The following is a 19245-nucleotide window of genomic DNA, read 5'->3' on the forward strand; positions in this document are numbered from 1 at the left end:
AACTGAGAAATTCTGCTTTATATTTTCTGCATATTTAAAATACAACTGTGTTCCTTACTACCATAAACAACCAGTAACATCCAGAAAACCTGTTTAGCTTCTTACTGGAGTATATATCAAGCTGTTAGAATATTTATTTAATACTATGTATTAGTAAATTCATATTTTTAACTTATAAATCATCTGGTCCTCTCAGGAAATACACTGTTACTGAAAAGATGTTTTACAAAAAGGAGTGGATTCAATAGGTATTGGAAGCTGCAGGATGCAAAGGACGCAGCAAACTCACTGGAGTTTAATTCTGGCCCTGGTTTATCAGAAAGTCAGTTATCCAAAGTATTTTGAATTACTAGGAAAATAGTATTTTCCTGAGACTGATAGGAACTGAGAAACTTTTTAGCACAACTGGAGAGCATTTTTAACAGATAACCACAACACTGAGGAGCTTGCTGGAATCCCAGAGGTACCTCTGCCACTTTGTCACACTCAGCATGAATCATCTGTAAGAAAAATTGTAGTTGACTTACAGAGAATATTTTTCTATTGCATAAGCTTTGCAAAGATTCAATAGGCTCAGGAGATAAGCCTAATCAATATAAAATAATTGTTTACATGTGGATTATTTAATTCTAAATATTATGTTTCTCTCAATAAAAATGAAAGCATAAAATAAAAAGCATCTGGAGTTAATAGGCAGAAATTTTTGGGGCCTTATTCACTCCTTTGTGGCACTTGACACATATATGCACTTCTGTGCAAACTGTAAGTAAAACAAAGGTTGTGTACTCAGTGTTTCTAACAGTTATTTGCATTAATTTTATCTGTTACGTAACAGACACTGGAGAGAGCACAAGGTGAGAGGTGATTTTTACTTGTTGATTCCCCTTTACAAGTTACATATGTAGCTTTATATGAGCATTTGTGTGTGCTCAGGAGATGACTGGAGTTTTGCTGCTCAAGATTTAATCCCCAGTATAGTTCTGTATGAATGCTGAACTCTTTCTGCACCCAGGCTGCTTAGTCATAGTGCAGTCGGGAACCTGATATTTAAACAGAGCAATCATAAAAATTAGTCACTGAAAATCTTAATTATTAAAGATGATTAAGGCCTGAGAAAGGTCAACATTAAACTGATGTTCCCAGTAAATTACTTCTTAACAAAATATTTTTTTTCAAACATCTGGATTCTTACAGAAATTGTAAATGACAAAGTCATTACACTTTGTACTTCCTTAGTAACTACTACAAGGAGTGACAGGAATTACAGAGAGCAGAATTAATGCTAAATCCTTGAAAATAGTTCATTTATACAGCTACCAGTCACTCATATCAGGTGGTTCACACATAAAGCTGATACTGTAAAGAAAAATCTCTAACTTACAGAGACAAAGCCAGTTCAGAACATTTGCAACTCAGCAGATTTGCAAAGTCCTTTCAACAGAATCATTTCTTTAAACCACCATAACCAGACAGAACTGTCATGTCCCTCTTAATAGCAGGTGACAAGGCTGAGTAACTGGAAATGCTCTGTAACCATTACTGGTACCACCAAATAGTGCCACCCTTTTGCACACTACCTTTCCACGCTAGCCACATCTACAATTTAGGTTCATAACTTTCTTATGCTAATTCCTCAGAATAAAAACTGGGGGGCTGGGGGGGGAAACTCCTACAGTTCCCTGCTGAGCAAGGGAAACTTAACAAAAGTTAAATTTTAACACACAGAGCCATGACCTGCAGTGATCACAGAGCCAACATTTCTCTGGTTCTGTTCTGGGACAGGCACTGCCAGGGGAGCTCCAGCACAGACCGAGGCAGGGAAGTCTTTAACCAAGGTGCCAAGAAATCCCCCTACCTGGGCTCCCCAGCTGTGCTCAAACACTTCAGTAACAGCTGGGATAGTTTTAAGATGTTACTTCTTTTACTAATTTTTTACCATCCTCAAGCCCCAGCAAATGGGATTGCCTTCCTGAGCCAGTTGGGTTCAGCTGAATCCCTTCCTACAGCAGTGGCAGACTCCCAGGTTCACTGTGCCCCCAGGTCTGGACTGAAAGGGACCTGCAGTGAGACCTCCAGGGGCCAGAGCACATCCAGCAGCTCTGAGGAGCTCACAGCACACACTCCATGGGGACAGAGGGGCCAGAGCACACCCAGCAGCTCTGTGGAGCTCACAGCACACACTCCATGGGGACAGAGGTCATGGAAATAATTAGGGAATGCAGTTATCGAAGATTTTACTGTTTAAATCTAGCAAGCAGAGATCATACCAGGAGTTATGCCCAAAAGGGTTAAAACCTGGTTGAATATGTAGATTTTTCTCAGAAATAACAAAAAGCACATGCTCAAGGGGCAGGCCACTTTCCTGCCAACATCAAATCTCAATTCCAAGCCTTTGGGTCATTCCAGCATTTCAAAGAATAAAGTTGCCAGAGCTTTTTTGTTTCCAATGAGGATAATACAGAACACTCTAGCTTAATTTAAAAATAAATTATTTTTAAAAAGTTTACCATGTTTACACTGGATTTACAAAAAAATCTCTGTTCTATGGTATCTTCTTTTTAATAGTTACTGCATTATTATCATAAATCCTTCTACAAGAAAATAAACTTCATCTTTGTTAAGTTGTTATTCCTTTGGAGTTTGGGTTTTTTGTTTGTTTGGTTTGGTTGGTTGTTTTTAAGGATTGTTATGGTATTCAGAATTAGCCAAGCTCAGTCTCAGAATATTGCACGTGGATATTGGGTACAGCAACACAACCTCTTGGAATATTTGTTTAGAATTTGTAGACAGTTGGATCCAGAGACAGAACATTCATCCCACACAATCTGAAGCTTAAAACTTCTCTCACACTCAGTTACAGTCTTCATATGCAAGAAACATATTTAGTGTTACGAGATTCCAAGGAGATACAATAAAATGTACACTCATATAAAATTATTACACTTAAAACTGCCTCTTAGTAATTCTTCCTTCTGAAAGCTCATTCGATTTCTAAAGAGTTTTTGACACTATGAGTTTTAGTTAATAGGTTTGTATGTACGTTAGTCTGGAAAAATCTAAGGAAAGCAGTTTAATTTGAAAATGCTCAACATGACAGAGAAGAGGGGATGATGGAGCTCATGGAACACAACTACTTAGGTGCTGGCATAAAGGGCTTCTCTTGACTGCAGTCACACAACCTCATTCCCTTCCCTTGAACCTGCATCTCCTGACAAGTTCCTGGCCAGAAGGACCCTCCTCACCTTTTTCAGTGAGCTCAGGGAGTGCAGCAAAATGTTATCCTTACAAAAAAGGAAATCATCTTCTGCCAGATGACTCCCCTGAACTGGTATAACAGAGGTTAATCAAGCCAGGATCAAGATGACCATTCCCATCTGGAATCCCACGTTAGACACGCCAACTGCACACTAAAGGCAGCCCAGAACCAAGCAGAACTGACACTGCTCCAATGCCTTTGCAGAAAGTTTACTGTGTGCAAGTCAAAAACATCAGATGATGCCATTATTCTCTTTGAAACTAGAGCAGGGGAAAAAAGTTGTGGCTTCAGGGATGACAAAAGCCACAATTATGCTTCCAAGCCTCAAGCCTTTTATGTGTCTATTGGGTTTGCTCATGTTTCTGATTCATAATCAATGTGAGATTCTTCTTTCTGTGACTGTGATTTTATACCTTGAGGTTTAGATAAAGCAGCTGCTGGCTTCGTAACTAACCTTTATACTTAGAAGTGATGTGGTGTGATAATTCTCACTTTTCTTATTTTATTCCACTCCAACACCTCTTACATCCTCTACACATAAGAAGCAGGCAGGTGAGTAACTCTTGTGTGAAATGCAGAATGCCACCAGTACAGCTTGAGAAAATACCTTTGAAAAAGCCTCGGTGACGATGTGGGAAATCTGTCTGTGTACAAAGCAGGAATCCTGGCTGTGGTTCTGAAACTGCTGCATCATTAAATACCTCAGGGGATGTGAAATCAGCCATATGCTGTCAGGGCTGAGTCACATATGTCTCAGACATGGGGCTGTGGAAAACAGCCCACCCTGGCAGCTCCCAGTGCAGAGGGAGAAGAAAAGGACAATGGGGTGTCTGAGCCAGACAGCAATCAATTCATCCAAACTCTTCCTGTGAGACAGGGTTTGAAGCTACAGAATTTCCCCCCAAAATGAAACAACTGGACCTCAAAAACTAAAGCATTTGGGAAAGGTCATGAATCCCAGAGAGGCACAAAACTTGTGCATGGAAAAGGAACAGTGAGCAGTGCTTGGCTAACTGTGGGTCAAAGGAGAAGGGAACTGGCTGCAAAATTGTGACACAGGAGGTATGCAACATGATCTAGAAAAGTTCTGTACAGAGCTGGGTGGCACAGAATGCACAGAGTGTGCCCAAATCAACATTCAAAACTGAGGAAGGGAAGTGTCAGTATTTTCTCATCTGTATAATACACACCAGGTAATAGAAAGAATCATTGATTTTATGAAATCAAGCACCCCTGTGCTTGTCTACTTCAACTATCACATCTTTCTAAGAGGTGAACTATAAACCCTGAGTGAGTAAAAGGGGGGCCCAAAGGAAAAGATGTGTTTAATCTTTCAGAGAATGTCGGGCCACAGCTGTCCTTGGGGCAGGAGGGACATGTGCAAGCAGCCAGCAAAGTCTCACATTTAGCAAGGAACAGAAGACAAACAATCCTGACTGGAAAGTGAACTGGGGACAAACATGCTTCCAACACAGATCACAAAGGTGAGAGGTGTATGGGCTTAGACAGAACAGAAACAAAACAATCCAGTCCATTTCCAGCACACTGGACATTACAAAGCCTGGGACAAGCCTGTGTTTCTTCTCACTGTTGCATCAGTTTAAAATTGCAGGTCAGTTGTGAAATTTTCACTTTCAATAAAAGTTAACATAATTATGATGATTTTAGGAAACCTTTTATACAGTCATACTTACAAATGGCTCTTCATTACAGAAGTGCTCTTCATTAAATAATATAACAAAATTTGAGCTGTTACTTGTCTATTTTTCCCAGTTTTTTAGCCAAATACCAGAGGAAGATTTCCTGCCTGAGACAAGTACTTCTTCCTAATGGAGTCTTTATTCTTCCACATATTGTAAAATTACACCCAAACTACTAAACTGGAATTTTAAACCATTTGTAGATATACCAGGACAACATTCAGCATTGCTTTCCTCACATTACAAGTAACTAATTTTGTCCTTGACTTCTTTACTCATAAGAATCATTTGACTACAACTTTTCAAGATAATAATTTGCATTTTTAGTATTTTCAACTCCTCTTCATTATTATGTACTTCTTATGTGTTCTTAGAAAAAAAAGTCTGAGGGTGCATTGTCACTGCCTTCTTTTTCTCTGGGTGGAGAACCACAAGCAGGAACTTTGGAAATCACACATTAGCAGAACATTCAAGTCAAACCACGTCCAAACAGCTCTGCCTGCCCTGCACTTCAAAGCACTGGCAAGGCCTCACTCAGTGTCCTTCCAAGGTTTGCTTGATTGCCACAGTGGTGAATCATGACCATAAAAGAAGCTGTGTGAATGTTGGTTGGGTTTTTTTTTTTTCCCTCTCCACACAGGAAACAATAAAACAGCAATAAAAAAGTAAGGTCAAGAGAGAACTATAGAATTATTCTTCAGTGAGATCTAAGTGGCCAATTTTTCTCCACCTGGGACACCCAGTCAAAACATTTGTTATTGAAGACCTCACTGTGACTCACTTGCTAAAATTCCAGATAGAGATTTAACTCACCCTGACTCTGACAGACAAACAAACTCTGAAACATTTTATATCATCAGATCTGACAGGGTTTGGTGTAACTCACTCAGAGCACTCTACCTTCTTTCAGACTTATTACTCGAAAAAAAAAATTAAAGCATGGCAAAATTCGTGTCACTTAGCCCTCAGAAAATTAATATTTTGTAAAGTTAGACATCAAAGCTAATGAAGGAACTGTTAACATATATCATGAATTTGCATTACCACCAATTCTGATACAGAGATTATGAAATCTTTGTCTTTGCTTTGGAAAGGCATTTCAAGGACTGTCACCAGTTTCACACTAAATGAGAAGGTATTTATGTCCTCAAACGAAATTGCTCATCTGTCCAAACTTTTCAAAGCAAATAATTCTTCAAACTGTGTGGAAAATCTTGCAATATCTTGTTTTGTACAATATTTCTCCTGAAATATTTTCTCTACATCATTTCACTTTTTGTTTGCTTACAGATATAAACCCGATTTTCATTTCAACTGCATAAAGGAATGCACTTATTTTAGTGTAGGATAGGATATGCTCTAGCAAATCCTAGTTGCTGTGTACTAACTTTCAAAAAAAAAAAATCTGTCTTAAGAGGCAAATAGGTATGAAAATACTAGGAAATTTAAGACTTCTGTGCAGCATTGGATATCACCCATTCAACTGTCAGTCCTACTTAAAAACCTGTTTTTATTTAATAATTTTTGAAGTAAGCATTAACCTAATAAACAGCCTTCATAGACAAATTTTACAGCTTCAGCTCTTGTCTAGATTAAGAACACTGAAATTTAAAGATCATAAAAATGTAAAGGTAAAGCTGTAACATTTCAAAGAAAAGACCTCCTATTTCCTGGGAACATAAATCTGTATGAAATGTGTTTGCTGTTGACAGGAGCTGATGAGAGCCAAATGGATTCAGCATTAATTTACAATTGTTTCAAACACACATAATACAGAATATTACGCCAAAGTCAGATGAGAACAGCAAAGCTCCTTTACAAAATACAGCTATGTTTAACAATTTCCATTAAGTTGGGTTTTGGCACCAGAAAGATTCCTATGACCCAGTTTCCACCTGCTTATTGACTTTATATACCATCCAAAGCAAAGTACCAAATAGGAAACTGCAAAAGGTAACAAACCAGGAGGTTTATAACAGTTTGCTGTGTGTATGACATTATTTCTCCACTTAACTTAGGAAAAGGCAAATACTTATGGGTTAGGAAAGCGGTGGAGCCTGTGGACATTACAGCTCCTCAGGGAAATGTGAGTTAGGAGGCTGGCTGATTCTTGTTTTGACAATTTATAGCAGCAAACAAGTAATCACAACAATTTATTACGGTTGCTATAAAAATCCCAATATTTTTATATCCCTGCCTGTGGGTTTCACATAATTAGGAATACAAGAGCCACCAATTCAATAACAGGTAATGCAGACACAAATATTAAATTCCACAGTCTAGATCATTTTCAAACAGATGGCTTCCTAATGGCTTTGTTTGTTGAAGTAAAACTCTGCTTAAGCTTGTCAGGGGAAGATTGTTTAACTGAAACCCTATTTAATCATTTCCAATTGTATATGTGCAAAATAGTTCAAGCTAATGCACGGTAAGTTAGGAGATTTCATGCTGCAAATCTGACACAATATTGGCAAGTGCAACAATGGCAAATTTATAACATTTCAAATAGAAAATTCCCCCAGGAGGTAAAACTGATGTCTTAAAATTCTGGGGAGAAACACACTGTCGACTGCCCCTTGTGTGCAGCCTTTCAAAAAGATTTATCTCAGTCTCTGTCAGCCTCCCAAGAAATGTCAGTAATCAAATCCACTGCAGCCACTTCAATTGCACCTGTTTGCACAAGACTGGAACTCTGACTTGTCTGAAGTTGATTTAGTTTCCAGAATCTCATTAAATACTGCTATTTATTGACCCAGTCATTTTGAAAATCAATGGGTTTGCAGAGGCCTGTGCAAAAGCAAAATTAAGCTCAGTCTTAAATGCATTTGGTTTGGGTGTCCTGTTTATTAATTTGGTCTTTTCATTAAAATGTATTTAATAAAAAGCAGTTATTTACTTACTCTATACAAAGTCCCCAAAGATGCACCACAGTATTTTTCAATTGAGGTCCAAGAAATTACAGTATGCTTTTGGGAAAGAAATATTTTAAATATCCATGTGCTTGTAGCAGAAGTTTTCAGGAAGGTCAAACCAATGAATCTTTGGAAACCCTGGCCTTAATGTCCTAATTAGGTCATTCTGAAACAAAAAGTAACTTGTTACATCATTTGGCTCTTCTGCAAATAAGGATGATATTTTCTTCATTCCCATTTATTTATTACTTTAATAATTGTTTACTTTAATAATTGTTAAGCACCAGACTGTAAAGGGAAAATTTGCTTTGTACTTAAAAATAACTTAAAATAGTTGGTTTAAATACACTTTTGTTGCCTGGTACCTTACACCAAAGGGAAAGCTTGCTATTTAAAGAAACTCTGATGTTTTAGCCACACTCATATTTTGATGTGTACCTTCATCATAAGGGACTTGTCATTACTGTCAGTAATGTCAAGCACTGAATTATCAATCACAAGGTCCAACTCATTTGCATATAGTCACTCATAAAATCAAAATAATTCAGAGTTAGCATGGGTTAAAGGTTAGTCTGAGATTTTTTACTGTAATGTTTATAGATCACATAATTCCTACAATACAGTTTGTGGCATCTTGGAAATCTAGACTACAGAAACTAACTAAGATTACTTTTTTAAAAAAATAAAAAAGAAAGCTATTTGTATTTTTACTTTATATTATCAAATCTCTTCTTAGCATATTTGAGGAGAAAGAACCTCAAAGTGCAGCAGCATGTTAGGGGGTGTTTCAATACTGCAATTCCATTCCCCTGCTGCACCACACTTGTCTTTTCTCTCCCCCCTTTCTTTACCTCCAAGGCTTCAGCAGGTGTTCAAGTCCTTCCCATCACACTCCATCTCCGACAATGTCCTTTGTCCCACTGTCACAGGAGGGTCCAACAGCCCAGCACTAGGACAAGAAATCTTCCTTTAGAAGCTCCTGTGGCACTAAAGTCACACACGTGCCCACACACTGCAGCTTCAGGACAAGGGAAATATGTGGAAACTAAGAATTGTTCACCTTTCAAATTGACAGCATTGTGTATGCAAAGACTCCACAAGATTGAATGAGAAGATTTAATTACATTATTTCAGTTTACAGAGGTGATGTTCTGTTGCAGCAATCTAAGACTGCAATTTGGAAAAAAAAAAAAAGTCAGTTGAAAGTCAGGAGACTATAAATGCTAAAATTAATCTGCACAAAAATCCCCCTCTTACCGTACACATTCTACACTGCCATCACAGCAAAGTATTTTTAAACTTTACACTGTAAATTAAAAAAAAAAAGTATGGCTTATGTATGGTTCAACTTGACTAAATTATTTAGGACTAAATTAATTTCAAGTAATGACTTACTTGAGGTGCTTCTATTTTAGAATCAAATACTGCACTTTGCAGATAATGCAAACCATACATGAAGAATTATTCCCTGAGCAATTTAAAAATATTTTTTTAGAGTTTGTTACTTCTCTTTCTGAGCCCCAGAGATTTTTTCTTTAGACTCAAAGAACTTTCTCTGCCTGAATAATATATTTTATGAGTTTCTACTCTGTGCAGTTGCTAAACCCCAGAACACTTCCAAACCACCTTTCTAAGCCTTCTCTTGGAGATATCTGGCTCACCAACAATATGTGTAGTTGGCAGAATGTGTGTGACCTTCAAAAAAGAAATCTTAACTTTCTGCTTAGGAGTTCTAATAAGTCCAAACAATGCACAAGAGAAAACACTGTCTTGGAATAAAATAAAACAAAGACTTTGTTGAAACTTTTTTAAAAAAATCTTGAAAGTTAAATTAATGTTAAAATTTTCATTCAAAAAATAAAACTATAAGAATAAAAAGAGAGTGTAAGAGGAAGCTGAAATAAAAAATAAATTGAAGCGCTGTTTCTTCTTTGGTATGCTCTCTGTTCCACACAGACATTAGTGCAAAAATAGGAGGGCAAATTAGATTATTACAACAAACAAACCAAAAAGCAAATTCAACTTACCCCCGTTTTTAAGACAATCAGAGCATTACAAATAAGTGGCCTGGGCCTTGGAGTCCTGGTCTGCCTGTTAGGGAAGGCTGAGCACACTAGATATGAACTGAAAGTAGTCTGTCTAGAACAACTGACCACATGGAACAGCAGAAACCTTTCTCTTCATGCTTACATGATGCTTAAACTACACCAGGAAAATATTAGAAGAGAACTGTAGCAGATGTAGAATGTCACTGGAAAGTATTTTTACATATTTATTCAAGGAATTTAAAAAACTTAATGCCATTTCCTACAAATATCAAGATGAATAGTTATGTGACCCCAGAGACCTCCATTCCTGCACAAACACACACTTAGTGTTAACCAAGAGAACCTGTACTAGGATTTCCAAGAACAGCTAATTGAATTGTTTTTTTGTTTCATCTCCCCTGTCCCCTCCCAGCTGGATTATTCCTGTGTAATATTCCAGTTGCACAGAAAACCAGCCCCTGTGTAGCAGTGTAACTCCCCAGGTTAGGTTTGCAGTGAATATTTACCTGCTTGACCTCAGACATGCTTTCCTTACCTATTGTCGGGAAGACCTCTCAAAAAATAAGGATTTATCTTTTTTGCCTGAGGCCACTGCTCAGGGGGAACTTCTGTATGAAATCTCTGACACTAAATTAACTTCCCAATGCACACACACTCAGTACACGTTGCTCAAACCAACATTCTCACCCAACGAACACCCATTTCTAACTTCATGCTGTCTGCTGGCAGTTTACAATAGCAGGAAAAGCTGCATTATAGGGCTTTTCAGGACAAGAAGGCAGGAGGGGCAGGGGGGAGATCATTGCATAAACTAAGATTCTCTAGCACAACACCACCCCTATACATTTAATTAGTACACAGGATAATGCAGTTCAGTTAAAACACTGGGGAGACAGAGGGGAGGGGAAAGGACAAGACACAAACCCGTGGCAGTTCACAGTGCAGACAGATCCTGGGATGACTGCAGACACACACACACGAGGCACAGTATCTTTAAGGGTGGATGGTCATATTTGTCAAATAAATTGAAGGAAACAGTCAAACTTGATTCTGTCAAACAGTGTATAATAGATGTAAAAACAGTTAATTCACCATGTATTGCTTTTATGGACAAATTTCACATCATAAATAAGTATTAAATTCATACAAGAAATGATTCATTTCATATGCAATAATGTCTCACATAAAAATAAAATATACTCCTGGAGCTTAACTGACTTCAGGCTCAGAGTAATATGGGACATGTAACTCTTACCTCCATCTTACAGAAGGAGAAACTAGAGACATAGATGGGTTAAAGTGTCTTGCCCACTGTCACCCTAAAACTGGTGGCTAAGGTGATGGTGACAAAAATCAAATTATCCAACATTGTCCTACCAGGAAAAAAAAAATTATCTGTTTCATAAATAACAGAGCAGCTCAGAAGTGTTTCTCCACTTTGCCAACATTGTGGATAAATGTTGGCAGTGTAAATGTGTGGAATTTGGCATAGAGCCTCTTTCCTTACAATGTGTCATTCATCCTCATTTTTAGTATTTCAGTGGCTGTTCCTTTTAGGTGGCTATTAAAGGGAAGAATAACAGAACAAACCCAGACAATAGGACACTTATATTACACTAATGAAACATAAGTGAAGTAGAGCATCCTCCAGTAGCTTTGGAGCATTGGAACAGCTCTACAGTAACCACCAGATTAAGTGCTGGAGTCATTCTAGCCCTTGGATCTATTGAAATATTGAAATTTGGGGGGTTATTTTGTTGGCAAATTGTGAAGTTTTTGTGATATGATTTTATAGTAAACTGAAAGAAGTGTCAGTAAAATTGCCAGAGCAATTACTCCATACAGAGCTAGGAAAAACAGGAAATACTGTACCACTTCCCCTTCTAATGCTGTAAATTATCACAGGTTCCCTAAAGAACCAGCCTCAACCAGGAACTTTAGCTAAATACGATATTAAATTCACATTTACAAAAAACTTTAACCTCTGCAGGTTTAAGTGGCTCAGTTTCACTCTATGTACTGTCCAACCCTACATAAATCAACACTGAGTCCTCAGCCACAGCTGGGGATTGATTATTAGTTCCAATAAGCAAAGATTTCTGTATTTTGAGAATAAGATTGTGGTGCAAGAATTAAAAGCACTGTGGAGACAAGTAAGGAATCCCTTACATTGTATCTTAATCCACATTGAGTTTGAAAATACATTTGTGAGCTGCTCTAGTTCAGTTGTATGCTGGAAATACAAATGCACTAAAGGAGAAGAAAAAGTCATTATTCATATTTGTTACAAAATCTGAAGTACACACAAAAACACAAATCAAAAAGTTTGCAGATTCCCACCAACCATGAACTTCAGTGTTAAAGTTGTGATAAACATCCTAGGGTGGAACACAGACAAATCACTCCATGAAGAATTGCTTTAGTTTCAGACCAGTGATTTCCAGGAGCTTTCCAGCTTCCAAGTTTGGGATTGTGTGGAATATGAGATTCAGTAGCATGTATGGCATGAGAGCTGGGCGTTGGACAAGGGAACTCCTGCAGCTGCTCAGACTCTGAGCTGGGCATTTGCAGCTCCCAGTCAGCTCAGAGCTGAAGGCAAAGAAAGCCTTTCAGAGCATGAAAGGTGCGAGACAGTTGCAGCCACGTGAGAGGGAGCTGGATCACAGAGCAGAGCATGAACTGGCATGTCTGAATAGCACTGAGTGCCAAGTGGCTCTGCAGTGATTTAAACAGAGCTCAAACTTCAGGAAATGAAGGGGGAGTGGGAGACTGTGCTTTTGAATGTGGCATAATATTATTCAATCACTAAGCCATTACTTTCTTCTAATGAAATACAAGTAAAGCACTCTAGATTTTCAAGTCAACTATGTCAATTCTCCAGCTATTCTGTTTAGATATTTGGAATTTTATAAGGTTGTTAAGTCCCTGCCTTGGTTTTATTACTAAGCAGATACTGTGTATCTATGATTATGGATGCTTTAACTTATTTATATTACCCATTTTTTCCATTCCAGTTTCCAGTACTAATTCAGTTACCTAAAAGCCAGCCATGCTAAAATGGATCCACCCATCCAGAGAGACCAGTGGCACAGTCCTTATTTTCTCTTAGGATCATTCACAGTGATTTCTATTCCACAGAATAAAACATCTGGAACGTGGCAGCACTCTCAGTTTGTTATCAACAGTAAGAACTCTGTGCTGCTTGCACTACAAGCTTTGATAATTCAGTGTGATGATTTTTTTCAGTTCGAATGTGGGTAGATCTTAGTAAGACTCTGCTGATCTGCAGTAAACATCCATGTCTGGAAGGTTCACAATACACAGAGCAAGAGCAGCAATGGAAAATATGTAAAAGGTAACAAGTGAGTCCTGCAAATTCTTCTCATCTACTACAAGTCCCTGTATTCACATCTCACTACAGCAAACATTTTTACTTTTTAATTTTTCTAGGTTGCACTACATTAAAGTTGGTGTGCAACTCACCTCTCCTTGGAGGAAACTTGAAAATCGTGTGACCTTTGAGCCAGACACAACCCTAAACCTCTCTGAAATGCAAATACACTTCAGCATTAGGGAAAAAAGCTAACCCCCCAGTCTCCTGAACATGAGTTAGCTTGCACTTCTGTTACACACAATCCTAGATGAGTGTCAGCTTCCTGCTGTTTTTTCCCAGAAGTTTCCACAGTTGGACTGTTTGCAAATACAACTTCAGTCAGGTTTATGGGCCAAAAAAGATCACTTACTCTGTTCTGTTTCCCACAGTGTTGGGATGTCAATGCTTGGCCTTGTTCTTCCTGAGCATATCATATCCACATCTGCAGTCATCACATACTTACACTTACAGCTAGACATTTCCATGTTTTATTTTTAGAATGTGCCTTGCAACACAACCAAGCCCTCCCCAAACCATAAAAGAATAGAAATTGGATATTTTCTTCAAAGAAGACTGCTAAGACAAGCACGTCTTGTTGTCGTGATGTCTCTCTCTGCAAAATCTGCTAACACCCTCAGTAATTATCTATAAACTGAAAAATTAAGCAGAAAACTGAAAAATTTGGAGTATATATAGAATCTTCCAGCTGTCTCAAAGAAACACACAGATAGCAAACCTATTAGGAATGCTCAATAAGAAAATATTTCTCACTTTTACAAATTGAAATTAAATGATTAAATGAGGAGTAAATGTTCTTATTAAGAATGTACAAAGAAGCAAGGAAAGGAAATTGTATAATACAAACCATTTGGTTCTTTCATTTTCCAGTGTCTATTTGACTAAATGTTTGCATATTGTCTGCTGGCATAAAAAACAGTAAAGATATAAATACCACAGTATTGGCATTTAACAGAAGAGCTGTGGGAAATAAATAGTAATCTTAGAGCTTGTTACACTTTTACAGGCATGTAAAGTTAGAGAACATGGCAGTGACTATGAATTAATTGCCCCTAACAAGGACGAGACACATAAAATCTGCTCTGGTGTGGAACATCCACATTCTGTGGTCCAGCTGAGTCCTCAACACCTACAGGTATTAATACAGTTGCATGTTATTCAATAAAACAGGAAAACAGTTTTATCTTTGCTCAGTCCAGTGTCACATTTGTCAAAGGGCACCCCTGCATGAGGTCTTACCTGCACAAGACTTTTCAGCTCTATTAAATGTGAAGACATCCTCACAAGTTTAACAACTAATTAACTTCTCACCTTTAGTGAAAACCTTTGTCCATTTCCTTTCAGTAATTTTAGGATTTGTTAGGGTTTGGGTTAGCTCTTCGGCCTCCAAGCAAAAAACTCTTCCAGTTTTCTGTAGCTTTTACCATGTTTGACACTGTCCTGTTCTCATGAGCTGTTTGCCAGTGCCTCCAGCCTTGCTCCAGGAATTCCTTTGCACTGGTGGCACGGTGGCAGAGCAGCCACACAGTGGTTCCACCATCCTTGCAGGATGTTAAACACTCAGCGTGCCAGATTAGTAATTTTATGTTGCATTTCACATAAATATTCTGCCTGTGGAAATGGAGGGAGTGCTCCATCCATGGACACACTGAGATTACACAGATTGCCTGAATCACCCAACAGCCTGGGAGAGGCAAAGGCTGCAATTTCAGACACAGGGATAATTTCAGATCTTGCCGAGGGAAACAACGTGAAATCTATTTGCCAAAATGAGTAATGGAGCTCTAAATACTGATTACAGTTCACAAATCTACCCTAGATTGTATGATTATACTTGAAATTGTGCTCTATGTTCGATTCGCAGCAGTATTTTTATCCAAATAATTTATTACTAAACATAAAGGTAAAATACACACCAGTAAAACTATATGTAGAGTAAACATTTGACATTTTTCTAAGGTGTTTTTTTTTACTGCACTTTTACTGCAGCAGTTACAGCTGTGTTTATGTGTGTGCTTGTTTTTCAGGAAAGTATTCAAGGAACAAGAAAGTGTTTGGTTTGTTTAACATAAGTGAGCATTTCATAAGTAGAAGTAGATGAGAATGTGGTAGCCACTGTTAAATTCATTGTGCATTACTTCAAAGTGTTGATATATGCTCAGGAAGGGACGTGGGGAACTACCTTTATTTAAGAAACTGGACTTCAGAACATATCACAACTCTGTCTCATCTGCACTCCTGTAGCAGCAGAACAGAACTTCCCAAATTCCTTATTCAAACTGAGAAAACGTCTACACTGGATTGAAAAGCATCTACTGGCAGAAAATCTTGTGTTTCACTAAAATACATTGTCCTGAGTGCATGTTTTGGCAAACTAGAGTAAGAAAAGCTGCTTTTTAACAGGGGCAGAAAAGCTTCCAGCTCATGACACACATACCCTGAGCTTACATATCACAGACACAAAGAGAAACCAGCCAGGGTCTCTTCTAAAATCACAGAGCTGAGTTCGTGCATTCAGCAACTCTTTGCAAATTGTCAGACTATAACTGGGAAGCCTTTCTTTGCCATGAAAAATAGTGCACTTTCCTCAGAAAATGCTACTTTTTACTGTTGCTCATTAGACTTATGTGTTGGAGTAGTAATTTCAAAAGCTTGCTCCCCCAGTGAAAAAATAGCTCCACCTGCTAACATTTGAGTGCCACTAGTATGGAAATACATTAAATTGAGCATCATTCTATTCTTTAGTCTTTTTATAAACTCAACAGTTTCTTAGAGTTTGTATAGCTGCTACCGTCATTTTTTTAAGATAAACTACATTAAATTTAGATTTTAGTACCAGTTAGTACTCATACTGAATCAGCACATTACTACTGTCATCACAAGTAGTAAGAGTAGTTGTAAGATGTATTTGTTAAAACTGTCAGTCTAAAACAGAGTTTCATATTTAGTTTATATTTAGTCTAATTCTTCGAGCTCTTTCATCAAAAAAAAGGGCATAGAAAGACTAAAGGGTATTAAACAAGTGATTCTGCCACTGAATCTCCATTTTTCTCTAGACACATCCTGAGCCCAAATTTCGTGTTAGACATGAATTAGATGAACAATTAGATGTTAAATTCCTGTTCTTGGACATAATTCAAACCAAAGGTATGAGTCTTGAAAACTCCCCTGTGCATTAATTGCAAATATCCATTAAAAATTATTATGAAGATGTTATAAGTGCTTTAACACCTTGGAGCTGCACCCTCTGAGAGACAGAAGAATTTATATCAATTAAGAAACCTGACTGAAGTACTAAAAATACTGATCACTAAAAATAGTGATCTGTTCTATGAGAATGGAATATTAAATATTTCAAGCATCACCTCATTGACCTCCTAAAATTTGCCAGTATAAACACTTCCCCTTAAGTTCTTCACAGACTGATCATTTAGTACCACCATTCTTTAATCTGTTTTAGTAACAATTACTTCAAAGCCCCAAAGGAGTTGTGGTACAGTCTAGCAGAAAGGATTATTATTCTACATGTGAGGGAGTCCAGTAATATCAACATGAAATTATGTCTTTGCAACAGAGGATTATTCACTGATAACAGTATGCTCAGCATAAGACCAGACAACTAAAATACTGTGTCCACTTTCAGTATTGTAGTAAAAAAGTTTCTAATGATAACTGGCAGCTTCTCAGCAGCACATTAAAAATACAACTGAAAGTAAATCGAGTACATGAGAGAATTAAAGGGGAAGGTTGAAATGTAGACCTTTGACAAAGAAAATAGAGGGTCAATTTTAAATTACTGTGGAATTGTTGGCAAATACGTATCAGTTATTGCAAATTAAACAATCAAATTCCCCAAATGCAAAAATTTTAAATGGTAGAGACACATGCTGTACATGCTTGGAGCAAACTTATTTTTGAAGTCAGGAGCATCCTATAATCAAGTCATCTGACTTCTAATTTAAAAAACAAAGAAACAAACAAACAACAACAAATAAAAACCCACCCCTGAGTATATACATGAACCAAACCATCATCCCTGAACATTCTAAATTTAAAATCCCATTTGAAAAAGATATTCAAGGTAAAAGTTAAAATAAGTATGGAGAATCAAATAAAATAGCCATTCTTACCTTAACAACAGTGCAAAGTTTTTTGAGGCTTATATAAGGAATTGGTAACTTCAAAAGCTGTTTTTGAAGTAATCAGCTTTAATATAATTGCATTTTCAGTCATTTGATGGGTGTAAAACAGATCAGAGATTAAGATGCAACTGGCTTGGCACAGCCATAACCTCCAGATTCTCACATTCAGCCACACACCAACCCCATCCTCCAGGGTCACTCTGGGAATAAGCCAGAACACTGCAATATTTTCAGACTATAGACTGTTCATGTACAAACACAACTACCAGCCATTTTAAGAAATTAATATAAGCACAGGGAAATCTAATTTTTCACACTTTGGCTGAATGTTTTCAGTATGGCATTTATGAATAACGTGTTCCACACAAGTCCATGTTGAGCTCAGGCTGACTTGTGATCTGCTACAGTGCTCATGGAAGCACATGGCTGCCAACAATTAATTCTGCTGGAAAAGGAGTATTTTTTTAAAAGAGCTTCCTGCATACCTATTAAAGCAAATAGGACATCCTAATTATGAATATATTGCCCCTATAAACCTCAGTCTAACCCACCATCCACTGCTCCTCGTGCAATGAACGTGTGGCAGTATTTCTGTGAAGCACACAGTGTGAGTCTAATGCTGCAACAGTGCAAATGTTTATTCAGTTACTAAATGTACTGTGGAGTAACTTGAGGAATCTTCTTCAATGTACACATCTGCTCAGCTGGCAGTAGTCTAAACATTTCAGAAGCCAAGAACTTTTGATTACCAAGAGTCTCCTTGCGTATGCTCTGACACTGAATCGCAGAGGACATTTTTGTCTGCATTACGTTTACCAGGATTTTAAGAGAGAGAACACATCCAGGGTACCAGACATTTTCTGGCACCATGACAGAACTCAAAGGTCTAAAGAAAGAAAGAGTTACATTTACTTTTTCCCACAGTCACCGAAAGTTTTAGCTTTCTATCTCTCTCTTGGTTTTACCACTGGATCAATAGTTAAATTTAGTCCTCCATCTAAATCATCTGAGGCTTTTAGCTTCAAATCACAAGCTCAAAATTGAGACCAAGACAGGCTCTTGCACCCCCAGCAATCTCAATTTTACATGGGATTAATTAATTCTCTCTCACCTGTGCCCATTCAAATCCATGCTTTAGGGACATTCACACTCCCTCCTTAGCCTACACTACACAACTACCTTTATCTGTTTGTCTACCAGCAACTTCCAATACCCTGCGCTGGAATCCTGTGCCTTCTGACATGAGTTAACACTTCTCACCCATAAATGCTTGAGATGAATTTGAAAATGATTACTTCAAGTACAGTTTTAATCTGCTTTCTGATGCGAGCAACGAAGTGCTCCATCACCACAGATAAATTAGCACTGTCAAGTGTAAGTTCCAGCCAAATAAGCCCATTCTCATTCCTCTGCAAGGGCAGGGTGCCAGCTCACCTACCTCAGTTGCTGCTGAGCCAGACCTCCCTCATGTTTTCTCCACACCATTTCTTCAGATACTCACGTGTTCAGGCCCACACTCCTTTCCTCAACACCACCGACAAAATTCCCTCACTTTCTCAATTCAATTCCTCACTTCCTTCAACCCCTACTTCCAGCACTTCTATATATTATTGCTTGTTGGTTCCTACACCCTCCTCAGCGTCTCCCCCTCAGCTCTGTCCCCTCAGAGCCTGCGGTGGCCCAAGCAGGGACAGCCCACGCTGGGCACTGCCCGCCACAGCAAAGCCCCTGAGCGGCTGCTGAAGAAAATGTTCCACAGCGCGACTTGACCGCAAGGTAATGTTTTTTAAAGGCTG

The 19245-nt window shown here is 38.1% G+C and overlaps 1 long non-coding RNA gene across 1 annotated transcript; it reads right to left on the bottom strand.

Moving 5' to 3' along the window:
* Window positions 1-950: 950 nt before the first annotated feature.
* On the bottom strand, window positions 951-19140 carry LOC115307122. The gene is made up of 3 exons (XR_003915566.1): window positions 18888-19140; window positions 8720-8817; window positions 951-1040 (listed from the first exon to the last, which is right to left on the bottom strand). It is a non-coding gene; the product is annotated as an uncharacterized LOC115307122 (long non-coding RNA).
* Window positions 19141-19245: the final 105 nt, after the last annotated feature.

Source organism: Manacus vitellinus, unplaced genomic scaffold (genome assembly GCF_001715985.3).
Source record: "Manacus vitellinus isolate BGI_N305 unplaced genomic scaffold, ASM171598v3 scaffold_12_pilon, whole genome shotgun sequence".
NCBI classification, from domain to species: Eukaryota; Metazoa; Chordata; class Aves; order Passeriformes; family Pipridae; genus Manacus; species Manacus vitellinus.